At 41.3% G+C, this 26,523-nt stretch overlaps 1 protein-coding gene across 2 annotated transcripts in view; it reads left to right on the forward strand.

The window, feature by feature from the left end:
• Positions 1-26,523, forward strand: part of lin52 (lin-52 DREAM MuvB core complex component) — a 94,467-nt gene that overhangs the window by 61,579 nt on the left and 6,365 nt on the right. The gene's annotated exons all lie outside the window — the stretch shown is intronic.

Here is a 26,523-nt window from a genome sequence, read left to right on the forward strand (position 1 = left end):
CCAGGTTTGACCTCCCAACGGACATCACCTCCGACAGAGGGGCGCAGTTCACATCTGGTTTGTGGACAGCACTGGCGCAGCTCCTGGGCGCCCAGCTGCATCACACCACAGCGTACCATCCCCAGTCCAACGGTTTGGTAGAGCGATTCCACTGGCATCTCAGGTCAGCCCTGATGATGCACCTCAGGGGCCCCAACTGGACAGATGAGCTTCCCTGGGTCCTACTGGGCATCCGCACTGTCCCCAAGGAGAACCTGGACACCACCTCGGCGGAATTGGTCTACGGTGCCCCCCTGACGGTCCCGGGCGAGTTCGTACCAGAGGCCCGAGGTTCGGAAGAAACTCCAGCAGCGGTGCTAACGAGGTCCCGACCTCCAGGCGTGGTCTCACGCCATCCTTCACCCCTACAGACCTCCCAGACTGTGAGTATGTTTTCACTCGCAGGAGCATGCACAGGTCACCTCTGCAGCGGCCATACGAGGGACCCTTCAAGGTGATCTGGCACAACGGCACCACGTGTGTCGTGGAGGTGGGTGGCCGGGAAGAGACTTCTACAGTGAGCCGCCTCAAACCGGCGCACTTGGACATTGAGCAACCAGTGAGGGTGCCCGCACCGCGCCGGCAAGGCCGTCCACCCAGGCAACCCACACAGACTGGGGGCTCCACTCCCCCAGTGGACATTCCTGCACCGTGCCGGTGAGGCCGGCCACCCAGGCAACCCACACAGACTGGGGGCTCCACTCCCCCAGTGGACATTCCTGCACCGTGCCGGTGAGGCCGGCCACCCAGGCAACCCACACAGACTGGGGGCTCCACTTCCCCGATGGGCGTTTCGGGGGGGGGGGGGTGTGGCGGCCCCCACACGCGGGACTCGAATCGCCATCGGGAGCCGCGGGCAGACACACAGTAATGCATTTGGAACTACCTGCTTGGGGCGGACCTTCCGGGGACAGCCTGACATCACGTCCGCCCGTGGGTCGCCGGGGCCCATGGGAGGGGAGATTTAAGCTCGCGATTTTGAATCAGTAAGGGCATTCTGAGCTCAGCTCTCTCTGCGTCCGCGTGTTTCTTTAGTAGCGTGTTTGCGCGTGACTACACTTTGACAATAAATTTACTTTGAACTTTGAACCTTGATAATACAAAATTAACTATCATAAGTTTTTTTAAACAAAATGTGCATATGAAACATGAAGCAATGGAAAAATGTGTAGGGGGAAAAAAGCACTTTTTGCTCACAAAGAAGAGAAAGTCTGCAGATGCTGGTTTATACTCAGCTCCTTTTAATTACCAGTAGTTTACTCAGCTTCTTTGGAACCACTCTTCATTATTGAAGTGAATGAGAAAAGCGATTAGAGGAGGGAGCTAAGCACACAGCCTTGTGGCGCACCTATACTGATCGAGATTGTGGAGCAGATGTTGTTGCCAATCCAAACTTACTGGTATCTGCAAGTGAGTCTTTTGAGCATTCAATTGCAAAAGGAGGTTTTGGGGCCAATGTCTTGAAGCTTATTGATTAATTTTTAGGGGATGATGGTATTGGGTGCTGAGCTGTATAGAGTATAGAGTATCCTGATGGATCCATCTTTGCTGTCCAGATGCTCCAGGGTTGAGTGAAGGACCAAAGAGATGGCATCTGCCATGGATATGTTGTGCCGGTAGGCAAATTGGAGTGGTCCCAAGTTGCTTCTCAGGCAGGAGTTGATGTGTTTCATCACCACTTCTCAAAGCACTTCATCACAGTTGATGTAAGTGCTTCTGGACGATAGACATTGAGGCACGTTACCACGATCCACTTGGGCACCAGTATAATTGAAGTTTGCTTGCACCTCAGACTGCTCAAGCGTGAGTTTAAAGATATTGGTGATCAGCACAGGTCTTCAGTACTCAGCCAGGTACCCAGTCTGGGCCATCTGCTTTCCATAGATTCACCCTCCTGAAGGATGCACTCACACCAGCCCCAGAGACTGAAATCAAAGGGTCATCGGGCTGTGGGAGTTCGTGAAGTTTCCTCCATGTTTTGACCGTCAAAGTGAGCATAGAAGGCTTTGTGCTCATCTGCGAGTGAAGCCTTGATGTCACCAATGTCAGTTAGTTTCACGTTGTAAGAGGTATTCAAATCCTGCCACAGCTGTCTAGCATCCCCCAGTGACTCAAGTTTGGTCTGGAATTGCTACTTCACCTGTGAGCTGGCATTCTGGAGATCATAATTGGACATCTTATATCTTTCTTGGTTGCCAGACCTGAAAGCCACTGATCTGGGATTATGACTGTGAGGCTAAGCGCAGTTCCAATGCTATATTTGATTGTTGATAACACCGGTGGTGATAACTTCACTCACCCATCACTGAACTGTTGCCACCACCTAATGGACTCACTGTCAAGGACTTTTCATCTCATGTTCTCAATATTTATTGCTCTTTTTTTCTTTTGTACATGCAGTTTGTTGTCTTTTGCATATGGGTTGTTTGTTCTTCCTGTTGGGTGTGGTCATCCATTGATTCTATTATGTTTCTTGGATTTACAATGAGGCCTGCAAGAAAACTAATCTTGGGGTTGTATATGGTGACATATATGTACTTAGAAATTTGAAACTTGAATGGAAGGATTAAATCTGCACACAGGTTTAGTCGGTGCTTCCCAGGAAGCATTGAATTTTGCCAAGAATTGACTGTCTAAATGCAGTTGGAGTGATAGCAGTGAGGGCTTCTTAGAATATCTGGATATCAGTGTTTGCCTGACTGTCTCTCAGTTTCTGATTATCAGCGTTTTTCTCCCTGCTGATTTAGTTGTACGCCACTGCTCTCTTGGTAATACTGAGCTTGAAAACTTCCAATTTCATTGCAGGATAGAACTATAGAGATGGACACTAAATGTTGGCTTTGACAGTGACATCTGTGTCCTGTTGCCTAAAAACTTCAAAACCAGTCCCATCAAGTCTGGAAGTCAGTACAAGATAATTGTATTTTAATAATGGTATAGTTTCTGAGTAATGATAGCTGTAAATGTACAAGTTGTGTAAGCCCATTATGGTTGAACATTCTTACACCCGAAGATTAATTTTGAGGTGAGCTTTATTTGTTACATGTATATTGAAACAGAAATATGCTGCTTGTGTCAACAACCAACACAGTCCAAAGATTGCTGAGGGCAGTCACAAATATCATCACCCTTCCAGCGCCAACATAGCTTGCCCACAGCTCAGCTCACTAACCCTAACTGGTATGGCTTTGGAATGTGGGAGGAAATTGATGGGATCACAGGGAGAATGTCCAAACTTCTTACAAATAGGAATTGAACCCCAATCAGTGATCACTGACATTGTAAATTTTTGTACTAACCTATATGCTACCATACTGGGAGTTCATTAAGAGCCAACGGTAGCAAATTTAAAGAATGATGCTGGTTAAAGTCATTGATGTGATCTTCATAGTCTGTAATTCTTTGGGGAAAAAGGAGAGTAAGCATTGAGTCTATATGCCCAGTTGAGGTCTTTAATTTTATATTAACTTTGTTGCATTGTAACAGCAAAATAGATATGATACATTGCAGCACTCACAACATGCTGGAGGAACTCAGCAGGTCGGGCAGCATCCGTCAGGATGAAGAGTTCTGGCCCGAAACGTCGACTCATCGTTTCCACGGATGCTGCCGACCTGCTGAGTTCCTCCAGCGTGTTGTGAGTGTTGCTTTGACCCCAGCATCTGCAGATTATTTTGTGTTGAGATATGATACATTGATAGGCCACCTCTAATCACTCCCAGGTAGGTATGCTTCTTTTCCAGCAGTCATCTAAGCTCCTTGATTAGATTGTAGCTTATAACTGGATCTGAAGTGTCGTCACTTGCACCCCTCGGGCCTAGATATAGTGTATGTAGAAGGATGTTTCCTATAGTGTGGGTGTTTTGCATTAGAGGGCACAGCCTCAGAATAGAGGGACGTCCATTTAGAACAGATGAGGAGTTTCTGCAGCCAGAGGGTGGTGAATTTGTGGAATTCATTGCCAGTGATGGCTATGGAGGCCAAGTGATTGGATATACTTAAAGCAGAGGTTGATAGATTCTTGATTAGTAAGAGCACCTAAGGTTACAGGGAAAAGGCAGGAGAATGGGGTTGAGAGAGATAATAAATCGGCCATGATGGATTAGTGGAGTAGACTCAATGGGCCAAATGGTCTAATTCTACTTCTATGTCTCATGATCTTATTATTGTGTGCAATGCATCTGGTATATTTGTTGTATATATGTGCTTAATACTTACTTTGCAATGAAAGTGTTTTATTCCCCAAACTATTGAACATAGTAATTTTTAGACATTCTGGATGATTGGTTCACACTGACAAATTTGTTTTATATTCTTATGCAAGTATTTAATAGAAGCAAATAGTAGCTTTTTATTTCTTGGGTCAGATTGCAAGTAGTTAGCTGGAGCAATAAATTAAAACCTTTTAGTTCTTTTATGGCTTCTGAGTTTACTGGATCAGTCTGTAGTATTTTTTCAGGCAATTCAAGGAGAAAACTTGCATTTGCATAAGTAAATTGAGATTCAAGGACTTGTCGGCTAATAATCATAGCATCATAAACTTTGCACAGTGTTTAATGAATGAATCCAGACTGAAGGCCTATTAATATGGACGCCTTAGGAATTCACCTAGGGACGCTGGCATTGAAATAAAGATGAGCAGGCCCATGGGAAATCAGGCTCCACGTCTGCATTTTAAATATCCTTGTGAGGTATCAATAATGGTGTAATTGAATCCTGAACACAAACATCACATACAGGTGGCAAGGGAGAGGAAGGGGCTGTCTTTTCCTCTGTACTGTGCACACCCTGCGGGATCAGTCCAAATAGAATGGCCTTTAAATCCATTAAGTAAAGATTACGCACTGTAACATTTCAGAATGGCATTTTACCTACATAATGGGTGATGCATTTTTTCTGCATTCCTACTTAACCTGTTATGTGCTGATTGAAATTTTGAAAGGATGGTACTTTAACTACTGTATGGCTTCTCATTCTAATTTAGATTTTAATAATTTTGTTTCTTGTAATGATAACTTCTGCTGCAACAAGGATGTACCAAAGCATGTTTGTTTTTATCTTGTGTCCTTTTTGCCCTGTTTTTCTCCTATTTCACACTGCATGGTTGGAACATCTATGGATAATAAGGTGTGGATGTCATTGATAAAGGACATCGATTATTGTCCATCCCTATATATCTTGAATTGTGAAAGCAGTTTGAACATGAGATGTTGCTGGAAATCCAGACCAACACACAAAATTCTGGAAGAACTTGGCAGGTCAGGCGACATCTATGGAAATGAATAAACAGTCAATGTTTCAGGCTGAGGTCCTTCATCAGGACTGGAAAGGAAGGGGGAAGATGCCTGATTTAAGAAAGTGGGGTGAGGGGAAGGAGTTAATCTAGAAGGTAAACACGAGGAAATCTGCAGATGCTGGAAATTCAAGCAGCACACACAAAATATTGGTGGAACGCAGCAGGCCAGATGGTATCCATAGGAAGAAGCACAGTCGACGTTTCAGGCGGAGACATCAACTGTACTTCTTCCTATGGATGCTGTTTGGCCGGCTGTGTTCCACCAGCATTTTGTGTGTGTGATCTAGAAGGCGATAGGTACAAGCTAGACAGTGATTTGGAGTTTGAGGTTGAGTCTGAAGCCAAGTGGACCAGATCATGTCAAAGTTGTACCTCTCAGTGAAGCTTGTAGGATTTAGACCATAAGACATACAGAATTAGACCATTCAGCCCATCAAGTCTGCTCCTGCTCTGCTATTCCATCATTGCTAATTTATTATCCCCCTCATCCCCGTTCTCCTGCCACCTTCCCATCACCTTTGGACCTCATAAACCTCCAAACTAAATAAATATACCCAATAACTTGGCCTGCACAACTGTCTGTGGCAATGATTTCTACAAATTCCCCATCCTCTGGGGAAGATGGGTGGACTTGCAGATAGTGTTGAGGAAGCAGGGAGTCTGCAGGACTTAGATTAGGAGAATGGGCAGAGAAGTGGCAGATATAGGGTCATACACTTTGGTAGTAGGAATAAAGGCTTAGGCTATCTTCTAATTGGAGAGAACATTCAGAAATCAGAGGTGCATAGGGATTTGGGAGTCTGTGTGTTGGATTCTCTAAAGATTAGCTTACAGGTTGAGTTGGTGGTAAGGAGTGCAGTGTTAACATTCAGTTCGAGAGGACTAGAGTATAAAAGCAAGGATGTAATGCTGAGGCTTTATAAGGCATTGGTCAGATCACATTTGGAGTATTGTGAACAGTTTTGTGCCCCTTATCTAAGAGAAAAAAATGTGCAGGCATTGGAGAGGTTCATGAGAATGATTCCAGCAATGAAAGGACTAACCTATGAGGAGTGTTTGGCTCTGGGCCGGCACTTGCTAGAGTTTAGAAGAATAAGTGGAATCTCATTGAAACCTATTGAACTTAGAAATCTACAGCACATTACAGGCCCTTTAGCCCACAATGCTGTGCCGACCATGTAACCTACTGTAGAAACTGCCTAGAACTTCCCTAGTGCGTAACCCTCTATTTTTCTAAACTCCATTGTCCTATCTAAGGGGCTCTTAAAAGATCCTATTGTATCCTGAATATTCTGGACAACAAAGATTTTGCTTCCTGAATATTTTTGGGTGTATCTTATGGATTTGGGCCTGCTGATCATGAAAATTACAAAATTTCCCTATAACACCATTATTTTAAAAATTCACCTATTTTTGTTAAATCAATTCTTACTTTGTGTCAGAATAACTAATGCCAAGATTAAGGAAGGCATTTTTGTTGGTCCACAAATCAAACAGGTCTTCATTGACAGGCAATTCGAAGAACTTCTAGTGGGAATAGAGAAAGTCTCATGGAAAATTGTTGAAAATTTTTTTGGCAACTACATGCAGCTGGTTGACAACATGTTTCAAGCATACAAAACCATGAAGTGCAACATGTCACTTAAAGACTCATTTTCTGCATTCCCATTTAGACGACTTCCCTGAAAATTTAGGCATTGCCGATGACAAGAATGGTAATAGGTTTCACCAGACATTGCTGTCATGGAGAAATGGTATCAGGGCAACTGGAATCCATTAATGCTGGCTGATTGTTGTTGGACACCTAAGCAAGAAGTCTCAGACACTGAGTACAAACAAAAATTATCAAAACATTTTTAGCTTAGTTGATCTATTGCAAAGCAATAGCACTGTTTTGCATTTAAACACATTATATTCCATAAGAGTTAATTTCTTGTTTCTCCAAATTCCTATGTGATACAAGTCTGAAATCATATTTGTTCTGCTTCATGTGGTCTATCATAAACAAGAAAAATTGAGTAAGTAACACTTCAGAAAAATTTGTTGTATTGACAAAATAATAAAAAAAAGTCCAAGGTAAAATTTATAATCAGAGTGCATGTGCGTTACCACGTACAACCCTGAACTACGTTCTCTTGCGGGCACACTCAGCAAATCTACAGAATGGTGACTAAAAAGGATCAATGAAAGAAGAAGAATATAGAAGACAACAAACTGCTAATGCAAATATTAATAAATATGCAATAAGTATTGAGGCCATGAGTTAGAGAGGCCTTGAAAGTGAGTCCATAGGTTGTGGGAACAATTCAGTAACAAACAAGAAAAAATTTGCAGATGCTGGAAATCTAAGCAACACACACAAAATGCTGGCGGAACTCAGCAAGCCTGGCAGCATCTATGAAAAAAAGTGCAGTCGATGTTTCTGGCAGAGATGCATGGCAGGACTGGAGGAAAAAAAGATGAGTAGATTTAAAAGGTGGGAGAGAGAAACACAAGGTGATGAGGGATGAGGGGGAAGGGAACAGTTTAGTGTTGGTGTAAGTGAAGTTCAGGGAAGTTATCCCCTCGGTTCAAGAGCCGAAGGTAATAACTGTTACTGAACCTGGTTGTGTAGGGCCAGAGGTTCCTTTACCCTTCTTCCTGATGGCAGTAGAAGGAGAGAATTTGACCTGAATGGTGGGGGTCCTTGATGATGGATACTATTTTCTTGCTACATGTCCTTATAGATAAAACCAAAAGATAAAGGAGCAGAATTAGGCTATTTGGCCCATTGAGTCTGCTCTGCCATTTCATCATGGCTGATCCAATTTTCCTCTTCTGCCTCCTCCCTGTATCTCTTCATGCCCTAACCAATCAAGAATCTATCAACCTCTGCCTTAAATATAAATGAAGACTTTCCACAGCTGCCTGTGGCAAAGGATTCCACAGATTCACCACTCTCTGGCTAAAGAAATTCCTTTTCATCTCTGTTCTAAAAGGACGCCCCTCTATTCTGAGGCTGTGTCCTCTGGTCCTAGACTCTTTCCCCCCCCCCCCCCCCATAAAAAACATCCTCTCCACAGCCACTCTATCGACCTTTATTGTACTGGATGACGAGGAGGGCTTTACCCGTGATGTATTGGACTGTATTCACTACTTTTTGTAGGCTTTTCTGTTCAAGGGCATTTGTGTTTTCATACCAGGCAATGATACAACCAGGCAGTATACTCACTACTGCACATCTATAGACGTTTTTGTCAAAGTTTTAGATGACATTTCGAATCTTTGCGAACTTCTAAGAAAGTGGAGGAACTGTTGTGCCTTCTTTGTAATGGCTCTTGTGTGCAAGTCCAAGGACAGATCCTCTGAAATGATAATGCTGAGGAATTTAATGTTGCTGACCCTCTCCAACATTTGATTTCCTGATGAGGACAGGCTCACAGATCTCTAGTTTCCTCCTTCTGTAGTCAATAAACAGCTCTTTGGTCGTGCTGACATTGACGAAAGGTTGTCATTGTGGCATCACTCAGCCGGATTTTCAATCTCCCTCCTATTTGCTGATTCGTTACCACCTCTGATTTGGTGTCGACAATGGTGTCGTCAGCAAACTTAAATATGGCACTGAAGCCGTGCTTAGCTTCACAGTCTTGGGTATAAGGTGAGTAGAGCAAAGGTCTAAGCACTCAGCCTTTTGGTACACCTGTGCTGATGGTGATTGTGGAGGAGCCACAGTCTGCCTAGACCATCAACCTGCACCTGGACTATATTCCTCCATGTTCTCCCATCCATGTTCTTATCCAAACTTCTCTTAAATATTGAAATTGAACCTGCATCCACTACTTTCACAGTCTTCCCACCCTCTGAGTAAAGAAGTTCAACCTCACATTCCCCTCAAACATTTTGCCATTCATCCTTCCTCAAAGACCCCCTATATTCTCACCCAACCTCAGTGGAAAAAGTCTGCCTGTATTTACATATTATTGTTACACTATCTTTATTTCACACTTACACACTTGCTCCCAATCTCCTTACAGGCATTAAAAGTGTGTAAGTGGTCTGGTGATAAGTTTTCCCTCTTTCCAATTGCAAATTCTCATTATGAAGTAGATGAGATGAAACACTCATTAAGAGAAGTGTGTTTGCATGGGGAGGTGCTGAACTTCTACCTTGTTTATCCTTGAGCACTCTGAATTAATACTGCAGCATTGGTGCTATAATGCTACTTAACTGTAAAAGTTTGAAGTATTAATTTACTTAAGCGTGATTGAGCTGATTAACTTGCCCCTTCACCGGCATATATAAACTTGTGGGGAAATGGCTTCACTGTAGGCAAAACACATGCCTTCCTGTCTGTATTTCCCTTGGAGATTTGGATATCGTGGATGAGTCCAGTTTTGAGTCTTATTTCTTTGTGCATCAAGCTAATACACAGACTGTTTTGGATCCAATTGAGGTTTGGGTTATTTATTAAATTACAAAGAGGTTCACTAATCTACTGAAGTAGTTATTTTTTTTGACAATTTTAAAAAAACAATCAATATTTTAAATTAGTAAGCCTGTATCATTACATTTAGCATTTGGAGCTGAATATTTTATTAATTTAGGGGAACAATTGAGTATTTAACCATCATTAGATGAATGCTTAAATGCTGTTTCAGCATCTCGTTGATTTTTTGCCCATCAGGCCTCCAATTTGCACGGATTAAGTACATTTGAGTGTTTGTTATTAAAGCCAATGTTAGCATCATTCCTTTAACGATCAGATGAGCTGTCTGTATGTTGTAAAATAACAGCTGGCTTGATGACAAGGGGCTAAGTAGCTGTTTAATTTTCTGTTGATTAAAATGTTTAATTGATAATCTGTGAATTTCCATTGCCACATATATATAGTGCAGCATCCCATCAATCTCTCCATTTTCATTAGAAATGGTGCCTGCTGAGCCCCAGCAAGGAGTCATAATTATGATTTATGTAATGATTTTCCTACAAATTGGGTTGAAATTAGCCATTTGGTTCCCAATAGAAACAAGAGGAACTCCTTGAATTCTGGAGATGGAGCAATTGGAAGTTAGGAATCTTATCCTCTACTTTAAATTACTCGATGAAGTTGAACCGTTTCTTTCTCTGATACTTGTCTTTGGCAATACCTTCCATTTTTTGGCACCAAACCTTCCTGCCTCTCTATTGCCAGCTTGTGGCCAGCTAGCACTAGACCCAATTTCTTCCTCTGACTAGTAATTATAGAACATAGAACAGAATTAGGATCAGAATCATTTTAATATCACTGGCATATGTCATGAAAAGGAAAGGGGAGAATGAGGGGTGATCTCATAGAACTTATTAAAATCATGAGGGTTATGGATAATGTGGTCAGTCATAGTCTTTTCTCCAGGGTCGGGAGCCTAGAGACCTCAGATACAAAGCAAGAGGGGAGAGATTTAAGATATTTGGGAGGTAACTTCTTTACACAGAGGGTCGTAAGTACCTGGAATGAGCTGTCAGAGGAAATTGTTGAGGCAGGTATGATTTCAACATTTAAGAAGTATTTGAATAGGTACAGTACATGGATGGGAGAGGCTTGGAAGGTTATGGGCTGTAAGTGGGCATCTGGGACTAGCAGGGAGGATGTGTGGTTGACATGGACTCGTTGGGCTGAAGGGCCTGATTCTGTGCTATTTCTATTACTCTGACTACTGTATATCTGGTAGTTCAGCTGGCAGAAATGTGAAAGTTGATCAGTTGGATGTGGAGGCTGATGGGATAGAAGGTAAGTACCTGTGTTCCTGCCCTCTCTAGGAGGAGAAGGGGTAAGAGTTGCGATGTGGTCAAGGGCTCTGTTGACTGTGGTAAAGGGGGTACTGTAGCTCAGGAAGAAGGAAATATTTTAGGAACCTATACAGAATGTTATATCCTCGCCACAAATGTGACCAAGACAGAAGCTGGGCAAGTGCAATCGTATTCTCATGAGTGCATGTTTCTGCTTTTTATCATAGATTCCTTATTGAAGACACTGTATATGATGTGAAAGATGGCTTTCAAGTCATTACTAGAAACTATGACAAATGTAATTGTCGTAGTTTGCCCTGTCACAAACAAGAAAAACTGCAGATGCCGGAAATTTGAGCAACACGCACAAAATGCTGGAGGAACTCAGCAGGCCAGGCAATATCTATGGAAAAAAGTACAGTCGACATTTCAGGCCAAAATCCTTCAGCAGGACTGGAGAAAAAAAAGCTGAGGAGTAGATTTGAGAGGTAGAGAAATGTCAGGCAATAGGTGAAACTTGAAGGGGAAGGGATGAAGCAAAGAACTAGGAAGTAGATTGGTAAAAGAGACAGAAGGCCATGGAAGAAAGAAAAAAAGGTGGGGGATGGAAGGAGCACTAGAGGGAGACGATAGGTGAGCAAGGAGATAACTTGAGAGAGGGACAAGGGGAATGAGGGAGGGGGAGGCATTACTGGAAGTTTGAGAAATCGATGTTCATGCCATCAGGTTGGAGGTTACCCAAACAAAATATAAGATGTTGTTCCTCCAACCTAAGTGTGGCCATATCCCGACAATGGAGGAGGCCATGGATGGACATATCGGAATGGGATGTGGAATTAAAATGGGTGGCCACTGGGAGATACCACTTGTTCTGGTGGACAGAGCATAGATGCTCGGCGAAGCGGTCTCCCAATCTATATCGGGTCTTATCGATACACAAGAGGCCACACTGGGAGCACCAAATACAGTATATGACCAAACAGACTTACAAGTGAAATGTCGCCTCACCTGGAAGGACTGTCTAGGGGCTCTGAATGGTAGTGAGGAGGAGGTGTAGGGGCAGGTGTAGCACTTGTTCTGCTTGCAAGGATAAGTGCCAGGAGGGAGATAGGTAGGGAAGGACGAATAGACAAGGGAGCCGCATAGGGAGTGATCCCTGCGGAAAGCAGAAAGTGGAGAGGAGGGAAAAATGTGTGGTGGTGGGATCCAGTTGTAGATGGCGGAAGTTTTGGAGAATTATCTGCTGGACGCGGAGGATGGGGGGTGGTGGTTGGTAAGGACAAGGGGCACCCTATCCCTGGTAGCGTGGCGGGAGGATGGAGCATGAGCAGGCATACATGAAATGGAAGAGATATGATTGAGGGCAGCGTTGATGGTGGAGGAAGGGAAACCCTTATCCTCAGCTTTTTTTCTCCAGTCCTGCCGAAGAGTTTTGGCTGGAAATGTCGACTGTACTTTTTTGCTTGGCCTGCTGAGTTCCTCCAGCATTTTGTGTGTGTTGCTATAGTTTGCCCTGTATCAGATTTATGTTAAAAAAAAAGGCCACTTTGAGTTTAGCAATCATGCATAAGCTTAGTGGAGAAGCCTGTGATCTCTAATTCTACCAGGTTTTTAACTGGTCACTATCTGTAGTAATATTAAATGGCCTTTCAATAAGTCCTGAATTGTTATGTGGGTGGAGTTAACCCTTAAGGTCTCAGGAGATGAGAAGGGGAGCTGCATACTTCTGAATGGTCTTGTTCAAAATTGCTTTAGAGAAAAAAAATGACTTTTGCGGCTTAAATTGCAAATGCAAAGTGGCTTTATACAAACAGATGACCTGTGACTGTATCTCTTAGGAAGGTGCAGTTCCTTCCTCAGTATCTACTAGAAGATAGAAACAAAATTGTAATCAATATTCCCCTCCTGTTGGAGTGGTGGTGGGGGTGGAATATCATAACATTTTAGTATTTACATATTACATGACATGAAGTCAGTAGATTTCTAGTTGCTTTTTTTAATCATGTTACATTGGAAGGATTGAATGGCATTGATTAGTGCTGTCCAGGAAGGGTATTTTCCACAGACCATGGGTATCACCTTCAAGATTAGCATTTATTGCCCATCACTAATTACTCTTGAAAATATGTGAACTGTCTTGTACCACTCCAGTCCTTTAAGGTTGGCTGCAGTGACAATGAAAGAACGGAGATGCTTCCAAATGAAGATGATGTGTGACGCAGACGGAACCTGCAGGTGGTGGCACTCCTCTTGGCCTGCTGTCACTGTCCTTAGTGCTAGAGATTACAAGTTCAGGAGATATTGGAAGACTTACTGTAGTGCTTTCTGTAGATGGTATAACCATGGTACACTAGTTGTGGAGCAACTGAATGTTTAGGATTGAAGCTACTTAGACTTTCCTAATCTAAATTATATAAAACAGATTTAATTTAAAAATAAACTTTTATTTTTAAAGGAAACTGGGGTATGTAAGAATGTTGTTGAGAGCCATCAAGTTATTGTCGACTCATGGCGACCACATGGATGGTGTAGTTGTCCATAGCATTTCATGGCAATATATGGAAGTAGGTTGCCAGGCCTTTCTTCTGCACAGATATTGCTGCTACCCGGGTTGGGACCTGGCCGGTTTTCAATTCGGGACCATTTGCTTTGAAGTCCAGTTCTGATACCACTACACCACCTGCCAACCCTATGTAAGATTAAGGAGTGAAAATAGCATACCGAGAAGCTAAAATGAATGAATGGAATGGAGGAAGTGAAGTCCACCAACACCAAGTAGATCAGGCAAATGACTAGTTTGTGCTGCATAGTTTATGTAATTCCAGTGAGAAAAACTACTTTTGACATATAGAATCTGCTCCTTTCACTTAGTATATAAATGTGAATTATATTCATACCATAATTTAAAATTGCTTTTGCGTGGCAGGGTAATTGAGGGTTCTGGGGAAAAGGCAGATAAGTGGAGCTAAGATCAAGTCAGCCCTGATCTTATTGAATGACAGCAGCTCTGATGGGTAAGATGGCCTATTCCTTTATGATGGGACAAGCTCAGATCATTATGTAGCAAAACACATTTATGAAGGTAGAGCAGTGATACAGTGTATATGGATTTCAGTAAGGCATTTGATAAGGTTCCTCATGCAAGGCTCCTTCAGAAAGTAAGGAGGCATGGGATCCAAGGAGACCTTGCTTTGTGGATCCAGAATTGGCTTGCCCACGGAAGGCAAAGGGTGGTTGTAGATGGTTCATACAGTTGAAGTCAGAAGTTTACATACACCTTAGCCACACACATTTAAACTCAGTTTTTCACAATTCCTGACATTTAATCCTAGAAAACGTTCCCTGTCTTGGGTCAGTTAGGATCACTACTTTATTTTAAGAATGTGAAATGTCAGAATAATAGTAGAGAGAATGATTTGTTTCAGCTTTTATTTCTTTCATCACTTTCCCAGTTGGTCAGAAGTTTACATACACTTTATTAGTATTTGGTAGCATTGCCTTTAAATTGTTTAACTTGGGTCAAAAGTTTTGGGTAGCCTTCCACAAGCTTCTCACAGCAAGTTGCTGGAATTTTGTTCAATTCCTCCAGACAGAACTGGTGTAACTGAGTCAGGTTTGTAGGCCTCCTTGCTCTGGTGTCCACGGGGCACCCCAAGTGTTAACACACATACCCCAGGACAGGCCTCTGGAGTCCAGCCTACAAAAACCTGGCTTCCACCTCCCCAGCAGATTCTCAAATATCTGGTATCAAAGTTCCATCACTTGTTTTTTTCTGATTCATCTTTGATTTCCTCTGTTTCCTTTCCTTCCCATCCATTCTCAGTGAATGAGTTGTCAGTTGCCACACCTCTGCCATGGGACATTCTTAAAATGCCTCCCCATAAAACTCAGCTTTCAACTGACATCCACTTCCGTTTTATCTGAAATCTTATAAAAGCTCACTTGGATGTTTATCATGTAGATAATGCTATTAAGTGTAAGTTGTTTTCCTTTTCTTAAAAAAAATCCAATACACCCATAAAATCAATCCTAAGCTACAAAAATGATTGCCTATGTCATGGTAAGGGGAATGCACTTGGTTGTTGTAACCCACTGAACCCTCTCATGCATCTGTAATTTGTTTAAATTTCAAACAAAAATAGGGAGAGGTTTGTTGACCAAGTTGCATTTTAAATTATAGTACCACAGACAGCAAATACCTCCAGAGTCTCTGGGCAAATAATTAAAATGAAAGAAAAAAGTGTTTCTGAGTTACAAATGAAGGGCCTGAAATTGAAAAGAAACGGACTTAGAGACACAGTTTTACAAGATTTTCATCAAGAATAATTTTCTATAATATGATAATTACTTCACCAGTTTAGTAATTACAGGTCATCTTCATTTGTTTCCTATCAGTTAATTCTGATGGCTTAATTCCTTTTAGGGAAATTGGTGGCCAGCCACCACTGATTATTTTGTTAAGTGTTATTTGAATAGACAGGACAGAGGGCTATTAATCAGCCCATTTCCAATTAGCATCATGTTTAACCTAGTGATGGACACCCCAAGGTGATGTATTCATAATGATTTTTGGATTGCTATTAGTCAATTTAGCTCCTCTCAACTGAATCATAATTAAGTACCTTATTTCTTAGCATGGCTTGATTTCTTTGGCTTTTAAAAGCTGCCTCCAGTACTTAATTTTAAAATAAGACTGAAATAGATGCTGGAAGACATTTTTGGCATGCAACTGTTAGCTTAAAGTAAGCAGAATATGAAACAAAAATTAAGGATGGTTTAAAATATTGAACAATAAACCACTGATACTACATTATGTAGTACTGTGTAATTATAATGGATGGCAGATGGTATGTGAGTAAAGCGTACCCAGAAATTAATACAAAAGCAAAAGTATTTATGTGGGGGAAAAAAAAATTTGGCTACAACTTCAATTCAAGTTTTAATTACCAAAAGGTAAATTCACTTAAGTATAAAAATGTCCAATGTTTGAACTTTTTAAACTATTTCATAAATCATATGGCTTATAGTTTCTAATTAACCAGTGTTGGGAACAATATTAAAATTGAAATAATACAGGCCCTCACCAGGTTGTGGAAGAACTAGGTGACAGAAATTCAACCTGATGAATATTCTCTTGGAGTCTGTTCTTGGGTATAGTACTCAAATCCCCCACCAGTAAACAATGCAGAGATCAGCCTTTGTTAAAGCCAATGTCCTTTCCAAACTTTCCTTTGGGTAGGATCAAACATTATGATCCCTGAGCCGCCCCTCGTTAATACATATTCTTTCATTAAACTGCTGATGGCTTTCTCTCTGATTAGTAGGTTAACTCTCCAAGTCACTCCCTCTTAGACTGCATTCAGGCAAACATTTCTCACAGTTCACTCACTGGTAACAACTATCATCTATACCTCCCTTCCCTAGTCTACTCCTTGCAAGTCAGTTCTTAAGGGCTTTTGAGTCTAAAGATTTCACATTCTTATTTTGGGGAAATCCACTTTATGGACACGTTTCAGGAAAGGAAACCATAACCCAGACTATTTTATGCAAGATAACTGATTTCCACTGCAGACATTTGTTTGTGTTCATCTGATGTCATCAGGTTCTGAGATTAAATGAATGCACAGAAAACAATGCATTGTTATTTTCTGTTTTTATTCCAGTGCTCTGTGTTTTCTCAAATTCAAGATTGTTTATTGTCATTCAGTAGTGCATGAGTATAAAGGAGAGCAAAATGATTGTTACTCTGAATCCGATGCAGCTTAAAAACATCATAAGCATAGAGGACACAAAAAAAAAACAAAAGTCTAAAAGCAATTCTATAAAACACAAATGTTATATGTACAGACTGATTTTATGTACGTAAAGCGAAGTATGTTCATAAGGTGATGTGTATGACATAATGGTGGTATTAGATGGGTGGGTTAATGGGTGAAGGTGTGGATCAGCTTGATGGGTTTGGGGAGAAAGCTGTCTTTGAGTCTAGTGGTGCTGGCATGGATACTGTGTAACCTCTTCTCTGATGGAAATGGTACAACCAGTCCATAAGCAAGGTGGGTGCGATCCTTCATGATATTGCTGGCCTTTGTCCAGTGGGTAGACTGGTGCTGGTGATGCATCGGGCAGTTTTAAGTACCCATTGTAGAGCCCTCCTATAAAATGCTGTTAGTGAATTTCCAGCCTAATTGAACCGTGGTCGAATAATCAGTAGTGTGAATTAATTCCCTTGATGGTTGCAGAATTGGTGGAGGGATTTGACAGAGGTGAGAGATGAATACAGTGCTATTAAAGCAAACTGGGACAGTACATTGCTGTTGTGTGAATGGCATAACTAGCAGCATAGCCACATTACATTGTGAAAACAACGTTATCCTTTGAAATACCGAAATATGAAACTTGGGAATGTACGTTAATTTAAGTCCTGCACCTCCGTTGGACATTCTGTTTTGCAGCCTCTTTTGGCGTAATCCTCAAAATGTACTACCTTGCAGCTATACCCACTCATGGGCCAGACTTTGGGAGTAAACCATGTGGAAAAATCTGGAGATGCAGTCCCTAAGACAGTCCAACATTGAGTTCAACACTGTCTGGCAACTCTTGTGACACCACTGGTGTCAAACTGTTTTGGTCTCTGCCTTTCCTTTGGATTCATCAGCTACGTGGAGAGGGTTAGCCTGCTGCATTGTCAACAGCTTTCTTCCAATGTCGTATTGCCCTGGCTTGCGAATCAACAGCTAGAACACAACATCTATGTTTCACCCTCACAAATGGAGGTCCTCTGTACTTTTTATGATTATTATTCTAAAGAGTGTATAATACTTTATTTTCTATGTTAACCTTCTTTCCATGTATTTTTGAAGTGTTTAAAAAACATAGTTACAAATTGTGCTTTTTACTGAAAATTAAAAATTGCAGATGTTGGAAATCTAAACCCTGCAAAGAATTTTCCACTATGATTGCCCCCTGTTTGTTAGCTTACTATTGCAGGGCGCCAGAGATGCTCTAGAATTGACACTTGTGCTGTAATTAACATTGGGGAACTTGGAAATCCACAGGAGGGAGGGGTCAATCCCCACAGGACACTTATTTGAGAGTATTGCTGAGCAGTTACTTCACCATTGACCAGAATATCAGGAGCATTATAATTAGCAGAGATCTATTTCCGTAATATGATATGTTGCAATGTGCCAACCGGTGTAGGTAATGCTATTCATTTACAAAAATATATTAATTACAATTTACCCTGCACCATTATTATTTTAAATATAGAACTGACCACTTACACTTTTTAAAAAGCACAGCAAGCAGTTACAGAAGTACCTCTTACAACGTCCATGAACTAGTTCATGAACTCCAATAAATAATTATAAAAGATGAATTTATCCAGGCCACGACCTTGTCTGCTTTCAATTAGTTGTTTACATGTGTTAAAGTTCTGTTATCTTGGTGATGAGGTTTGAAATGTAACTGCTAAATAGTTAGAAGAGCTAGTAAGAGATTTGAGAGGGGGAGGGGGAGATCTGAAATGATAGGAGAAGACAGGAGGGGGAGGGATGGAGCCAAGAGCTGGACAGTTGATTGGGAAAAGGGATATGAGAGGATCATGGGACAGGAGGCCCAAGGAGAAATAAAAGGGGGAGGGGGAAAAAAAGCCCAGAGGATGGGCAAGGGGTATAGTCAGAGGGACAGAGGGAGAAAAAGAGAGAGGAAAAGAATGTGTGTATATAAATAAATAATGGATAGGGTACGAGGGGGAGGTGGGGCATTAGCGGAAGTTTGAGGAGTCAGTGTTCATGTGGCATGAACTCTCTTGGCCTAGGATTTCACCTTTCCTAATGCTATCAAGTAATAGGGCACACAAAGGATCCTTCAGACTAGCTCATACATGCCGACCAAGATGCCCGTTGATGCTAGTCTCATTTGGCTGCATTTAGCTTGGTATCCCTCCAAAGCAGGGTTCCCAAACTGGGCTCTGCGGACCCCTTGCTTTATGGTATTGGTCCATGGCTTTAAATAAGGTTGGGAAACCCTGCTCTAAAGTTCCAGTTGCTATTATTTCCATAACCATATTTCAAGAGATGGAGGTCACTATGTGGAGATTTCAGCTTTTAAATCTGTTACTCTTCGCTTTCTCAGTCACTGCATCATGTGCTTGAAATACCTTAACACTCAATGTACCTGCTTTGCATAGGGGGGATTGTACCGTTTTGTAATTCCATGCCTTGGCAAACAGTCCTAATACTGAACTACAGGTGAAATGGCCAATGCTCTTTTATTGATTGCAAAAGATGTTTAATTCTTCCTTTGTGTACAAGTTATAACGAGACAAATAATTTGCACTAGAGAACAAAATTGATTGGACTAACTCTAAAATGGAAACAAGAAACTCATAAATAAAATGGGGTCATATGTATTATTAAAAGCAGATACCAAACTGTTAGTTTGAGGCTGCAATCTAATCTCTGGATTCAAATGATAAAAAATCAATTTGGGTTACAGTGAAGTTAATCCTGTTTTTCTATCTAGCCAAAATGATTTAACATTGCTCTTAGTTATCTTAAAGCAAAGTACAGCACTGCACAAATTTAAAAAGAAACAAATCTGTAAGGAAGTGTTGATAATTAACAACATTATTAAATAACTTTAATACTGACTGTTTACATGTAATCAGTACATTCCTAACTAATGGCTTAATTGTTTTACTATTTTATTTTACTGAACTTTTATTTTCCATTTCCTTTGTCTGCTTGAGTGTTGGCTCCAAGCCAAAGTATGATTTTATGGTTGCCAATATTTTGGTAGGTTGTCATCAGTCTCAACATAATATCACTATCCACTACTTGGCTGAGGGCAGCAATGTCAAGCTGTATATCCCAAGTCAAGCTGTATATCCTAAATCTGAAGGAAAATAGAAACAGTTCATCCAAGAATACGGCATGAATACTGGCCTCTTGACACAACTTGTTCATTAGATATTTTGGTCTTAAAACATTAATTTTGTCTTTCTATAGATGTTACCTATCCTGCTGAGTGTTTCCAGCATTTTTTGTTTTGTTTCATAAATCCACCTGAAGTTGCTGCATAATATTCTGTTACATGAACATTCCTTAATCAAGCAACTGTAGTAGCAATTGTCGGCCTCTGTTTACAGCTTCAGATCCATCGTTTGTTTCTTGCCATTCTTTTTTGTTTTCTACCATAATGTTCTATTTTTGTTTAATCTCCTGCTTTCTACTCTTTCTTTGATCTTCATTTTTCCTTTTGCATTTATTCCATTTCCCTTTTGCAGGCTATTGTTGCATCTTTATCCACCATCCTAATACAAATGCAAAATCTTCGCACTTACTAACCATTGTGTAAATCTGGCATGGCACTGAATGGAAATATGACTTTGTCCTTCAAAAAGTCCTATTCTATCTTTAATATTTTCACATTGTTATTTATTTTTACAATGTGCTCACTGGCAGAAGTTGTTTAACATGGTGGCCACATCTAATAGCCTTTAAGAAGATAGTGGTGAGCTTCTACCTCCTGTGTAAGAGTTTGTGAAAGGGAACATCTGTAAGAAACAATTACGCTTCGGCTCTCTTCTGTGTGGTAGGGATTAGAGGTTTGGAAGGTACTTGGTAATTTATTGCAGTACATCTAGATAGTGCACGTTATAGACCTGGTGCACTGTAATGGAAGGAGTAAATTTTTATGGTAGCTAATATGGTGCCATTCAAATATTTTCTCCTGAATAGTGTTGATCTTGAGTATTGGAGCTTCACTCATCTGGGCAAGTAGAGAGATTAGAGTTTGATTTATTTTATATAATCACACACAAAACTAAACTTTAATACATTGATGCTGCAGCTACACTCTTGGAGACAGATGTAGAGAGCAATAGTCATGTCATTTGCTGCTGGATCTCAATGTCTGTTAAGCACTGCTTCATGGAGATTAATATTTGATAGCTCTATTTAAAATAAACTGATATCTTTTTACTTCTGTTCCATATCACAAACGTTGACATTCTGTGAGGTTCATGCATTCCAGTCAGATGTAATATCTTTGGAAGGTCAGTAGAAACCTAATTCATTCATTTATCTGAAGTTTCTGTCAAAGTTGTAGCACCAATGAGGAGGACTCGCCAGGAAATTTCTGAATTATTGATGCTGAGAAAAGTCTATGTTTTTTTGTAGTCTAGTTCCACCTAACGATGCAGTGATCAATGCTGTTGCCACACTGTATAATAACACTGTTTATTGGCAGCCTTTGTCTGTCCTTCATGATGTGTAGCAGTAGTCACTACTTTTCAATTAAATATTTTCCTACATTAGGACAGTCTGGTCTAATATAATCTACTGTATGTTTATTGTGGCATCCATAACATAAAATGCACAAAGCACTTCACATCGGAACGAGTAGAGTAATAGAGATAGCGGGACTAGGAAATAGGAAAGAATACTGATCAGTGATTTAATAATAAGAGCTGTTTGCAGGCAGTATGGGGCAGTAAGAGGATCATCTCCCAGCTTTTCACTTCAACCCACCCACCTACTTTCCACCTTACCTGGCTGTACCTGGCTTTACCTATCACCTGCCACCTTGTACTCCTTCCCCTCCTCCACCTTATTCTGGCTTCTTCCACCTTCCTCTCCTGTCCTGATGAATTGATATTTCAGCCCGAACATTGGTTGTTTATTCCTCTCCATAGACTCTGCCTAACCTGCTGAATTCCTCCAGCATTTTGGGTGTGTAACTCTGGATTTCTAACATTTGTGGAATCTCTTTTTTTTAGGTCAAGGGTTCAAGTGGATTCGCAGGATGAGAAGCCTTAGAAGTTAGGGATTTCATTTTCGGACAGATTAAAGGGCCAGTCCAAAGGACATGAGACTGTTGCAGAACTGGAATGAGTAATAGATTTTGATTTTTGATGTGATGAGCAAAAAAAAAAATCAAAGAGCCTACCAAAAGCAATAGGTTACAAACAGAGGCCGCAGTCATCTGCTCATTGTTTCACTTTAGCCCATCAGAGACATGGTATGCAATAAATGTTTATCTGTGCCTCAAATCATCTTGATAGAAAAAGAGACCATTCACTCTGTTAAGTTCATGCTGTCTTCTGTAGGGCAACCCAATTCTTATTAATCCCATTTACGGTCTTGGTCTGTAACCTTCAATACCTAGGTGATTCAAATATTCATTACACACTCTTAAATGCTGTCAGCAATTCTGCTTTCACCACACTCTGGCGGTGGATTCAAGGTACTAGCCGTCCTCTGAGTGAAAGGAATTATGGCTCATAATCTATTATCCTTTATCTAAATCTCTGTCCTCTAGTTTTAGATAAGAGCAAAACTTACCAAAAATGTACCCTGTCTTTACTCCTCAATTTATTATCCCTGCTCTTTGGAAAACTGATTTAGTCTCTCCAGTTTCTCCTCATTAGTAAATTGCTCCATCCCAGGCAACATCCTGGTGAATTTCCTTTGTATACTCTGCAATGCAATCTCATCTTTCCTATCCCTTGGTGACTGGAATCACATGCATTACTCCAGCTGAAGTCTGACCAATGTTTTATAAATTTGGAGCATGACTTCCATACCTTTTATATTCACTGCCCCAACTAATGAAGGCCAGCCTCCCTTATGCCTTCCTAACTGTGTTATCTACCGGCTCTGCCAAATTCAAGAATTTATAGATTTGTACTCTAAAGTCCCTTTGTTTCTTGATTCTCTCTAAGGCTTTGCCATTCACGGTACATGCCTTTGTCTTGTTAGTATTCCCAAAATGCATCACCTGTAATTTCTCAGTCTATTTCACCATCACATCGATATCACCTTGTAACTTAAGACTACCCTCCACACTGTGTACAACTTCACTGATCTTACTGTCTTAATCTAACTCATCATGGCCCTTGTACTTTATTTGTCTATCTGTACTCCACTTTCTCTGTAACAGTAAAACTAAATTCATTAGATGCACCTCTACACCCTAACGCAAATATCTGACTAGGCAATCGTGTGGCAGCAACTCAATGCATAAACATGCTCAAGAGGTTCAGTTGTTCAGACCAAACAGCAACATGGGGAAGAAATGTGATCTAAATGACCTTGATCGTGGATGCGATGGAGTATCGCAGAAACTGCTGAAATTCCTGGGATTTTCGCACAACATTCTCCAGAATTTACAGAGAATGGTGCAAAAAGCAAAATATCCAGTGAGTGACAGTTCTGTGGGTGAAAACTCCTTGTTAATGAGAGAGGTCAAAGGAGAAAGGCCAGACTGGTTCTAGATGACAGTAACTTGAATAACCACTCATAACAACAATGGTGTAGAGAAGAGCATCTCTGAACACACAACACGCTGAACCTTGAGGTAGATGGGCAGAAGACCACAAACATACACTCAGTGGCCCCTCTATATGGACATGAGGTATCTAATAAAGTGACCACTGAGTTTATATTCTACACTGTTTTATTTCTGTTTTGCCCCCACATATTTTTATTTATCTCTTGAATGCCTTTGCCTTGGAAAACTTCAGTGTGCTGTGAATCAAAGTGTTTGCAAGGGCTACTGTAACTGTTCTACCACTGAGGAAACTCCACGCCAATGCAATTGATGTTGTCAGTTATTGACAGGTACAACACAGTGCCCTCCATGTTTGCTGACAGGTGCCAGTGGCAAGAATCTGGTTATTGACTAACACTTGACAGCTGATTGGAAAACAAGCTGACCTTTTCCTCTTCATGCTGGGGACTTGAAAGCTGCCTGTCAATAACCTCTCAACTCAAATGGTCATACAGAATTAAAGTATAAACTCCGAAATAGTAAGGCCACAATAAAATCACTTACTTTGCTATCTCTAGTTAAATTAGTATGTTCTCTCAAGAAAGACATTTGATTAATTCTCTTCTTTATGAAAGTGACATATATATCAGTGCTGTGAAACGAAACACAATTCCAGCCTTTTCATGGTCTACTCTCTATTGTAGGTGTTACATAGATTGATAAAAACACTAATAACCTCAAGTTTTTGTTTTAGTGGTGGCACGAAAGCATAGGGGTTAGTATAGCATCAGCCACCCAGATTCATTTCCTGTAAGGTGTTTGTACATTCTCTCCTGTGACTGCGTGGGTTTCCTCCCACAATCCAAAGACATACCGGTTAGTAGGTTAATTGGTCACATGGGTGTAATTTAGTGGCACGGGTCCATTGGGCTGGAAGAGCCTGTTAATTTGCTGCATTTCTAGAGAAAATAAAATAATTTTTTGAGGATATGACCAAACATGTTGATGCAGCTAGAGCAGTTGATGTAGTGTACATGGGTTTCAGCAAGGCATTTGATAAGGTACCCCATGCAAAACTTACTGAGAAAGTAAGGAGGCATGGGATCCAAGGGGACCTTGCTTTGTGGATCCAGAATTGGCTTGCCCACAGAAGGCAAAGAGTGGTTGTAGACAGGTCATATTCTGCATGGAGGTCGGTCACCAGCGGTGTGCCTCAGGGATCTGTTCTGGGACCCCTTCTCTTCGTGATTTTTATAAATGACCTGGATGAGGACGTGGAGGGATGGGTTAGTAAATTTGCTGATGTCACAAAGGTCGGGGTGTTGTGGATAGTGTGGAGGGCTGTCAGAGGTTACAGCAGGACATCAATGGATACAAAGCTGGGTTGAGAGGTGGCAGATGGAGTTCAACCTGGATAAGTGTGAGATGGTTCATTTTGGTGGGTCAAATATGATGGCAGAATATAGTGTTAATGGTAAGACTCTTGGCAGTGTGGAGGATCAGAAGGATCTTGGGGTCTGAGTCCATAGGACACTCAAAGCTGCTGCGCAGGTTGACTCTGTGGTTAAGGAGGCATATGGTGCATTGGCCTTCATCAACCGTGGGATTGAGTTTGAATCAAGAGGTAATGTTACAGCTATATAGGACCCTGGTCAGACCCCACCTGGAGTACTGTGTTCAGTTCTGGTCACCTCACTACAGGAAGGATATGGAAACTATAGAAAGGGCAGAGGAGATTTACAAGGATGTTGCTTGGATAGGGGAGCACGCCTTATGAGAAAAGGCTGAGTGAACTCAGCCTTTTCTCCTTGGAGTGATGGAGGATGAAAGGTGACCTGATAGAGGTGTATAAGATGATTGTGTGGATAGTCTGAAGACAGCTTTTTCCCCAGGGCTGAAATGGCTGTCTTGAGAGGGCACAGTTTTTTAAGGTGCTTGGAAGTAGGTACAGAGGAGATGTCAGGGGTAAGTTTTTTATGTAAAGAGTGGTGAGTGTGTGGAATGGGCTGCCAGCAATGGTGGTGGAGGTGGACACAATAGGGTCTTTTAAGAGACTCCTGGATAGTTACATGGAACTTAGAAAAATAGAGGACATTGTGGGCAGAAGGGTCTGTATTGTGCTGTAGGTTTTCTATGTTTCTGAAATGATTTTCCTTTTGTTTATTCTTTGGTATATTGTTCTGTGTTAGATGTTACTGAACATGATGAAAATCCCATATGAACTAAGCGAAATAATATAGTTCAAGATTACCAAAGAACCGTGGCATTGAGTGGTTGGTAAAAGAGCAGAGATGCCTTTTTGGGTGGGTGAAGGGAAGAGTTCACAGGTTGGGTTCAAACAGGGAGATGAGGCCGATTGTGACAATTAGAGGCATTTTCCTCTTGTGAACAACAGGCATAGTGCTTGCATGTATCCTGGTCAACTGACTCCTTCCACTAGCTGAAGAAGTACTTCCTGAATCACAGTGTGGTTTCTGCTCATCTAGAGGTACTATAGACATGATCTTTGCAGCATGCTAATTGCAGGAAATTACTGTGAACAAAGGCAATCTTTGTATTTGGCTTTCATAGGTTTGACAAAGCCATTTGATGCAGTAGAGTGCCAAGCTTTCAGGCGTATGCTGTCAGCACATGACTGTCCTGACAAGTACTTATGAATACTGAGGCTACTGCCTGATGGCATGTCAGCCATAGTACTCAGTAATAGTGGCACTGAACCAGAACCCTTCACTATCAAGATTGGTTAAACAGGGCTGTATCATTGTGCCCACCTTATCTGGCATTTTTATTGCTGCCATCATTCACCTCGTTGGCCATGACACAGGGAATCTCAATTGTGTATAGAATGGACAGCAGGCTTTTCAACCTCAACTGGTTCAAGGCCAAGAACTAAGTCAGCATCACCACTATCATGGAGCTTCAGTATACAGATGACACTGTCTTTGTACCACACTCTGAAGAACTCCAATGTATCCTGAATGTCTCTGCCAATGCATATAAAACATAGGGTCTTGTTTGAATATAAACAAGACATAGGTACTATATCAATCACCACCCAACCAGCCATTTATCCAGTCCTCCATAAAAGTTGATGATATCGCCCTTGAAAATGTGGACTACTTTCCCTTGGCCGCATTCTCTCCTCAAAAGCAGATATCGACTCAGAT

Source organism: Mobula birostris, chromosome 1 (assembly GCF_030028105.1).
Source record: "Mobula birostris isolate sMobBir1 chromosome 1, sMobBir1.hap1, whole genome shotgun sequence".
In the NCBI taxonomy this organism is placed as follows: Eukaryota; Metazoa; Chordata; class Chondrichthyes; order Myliobatiformes; family Myliobatidae; genus Mobula; species Mobula birostris.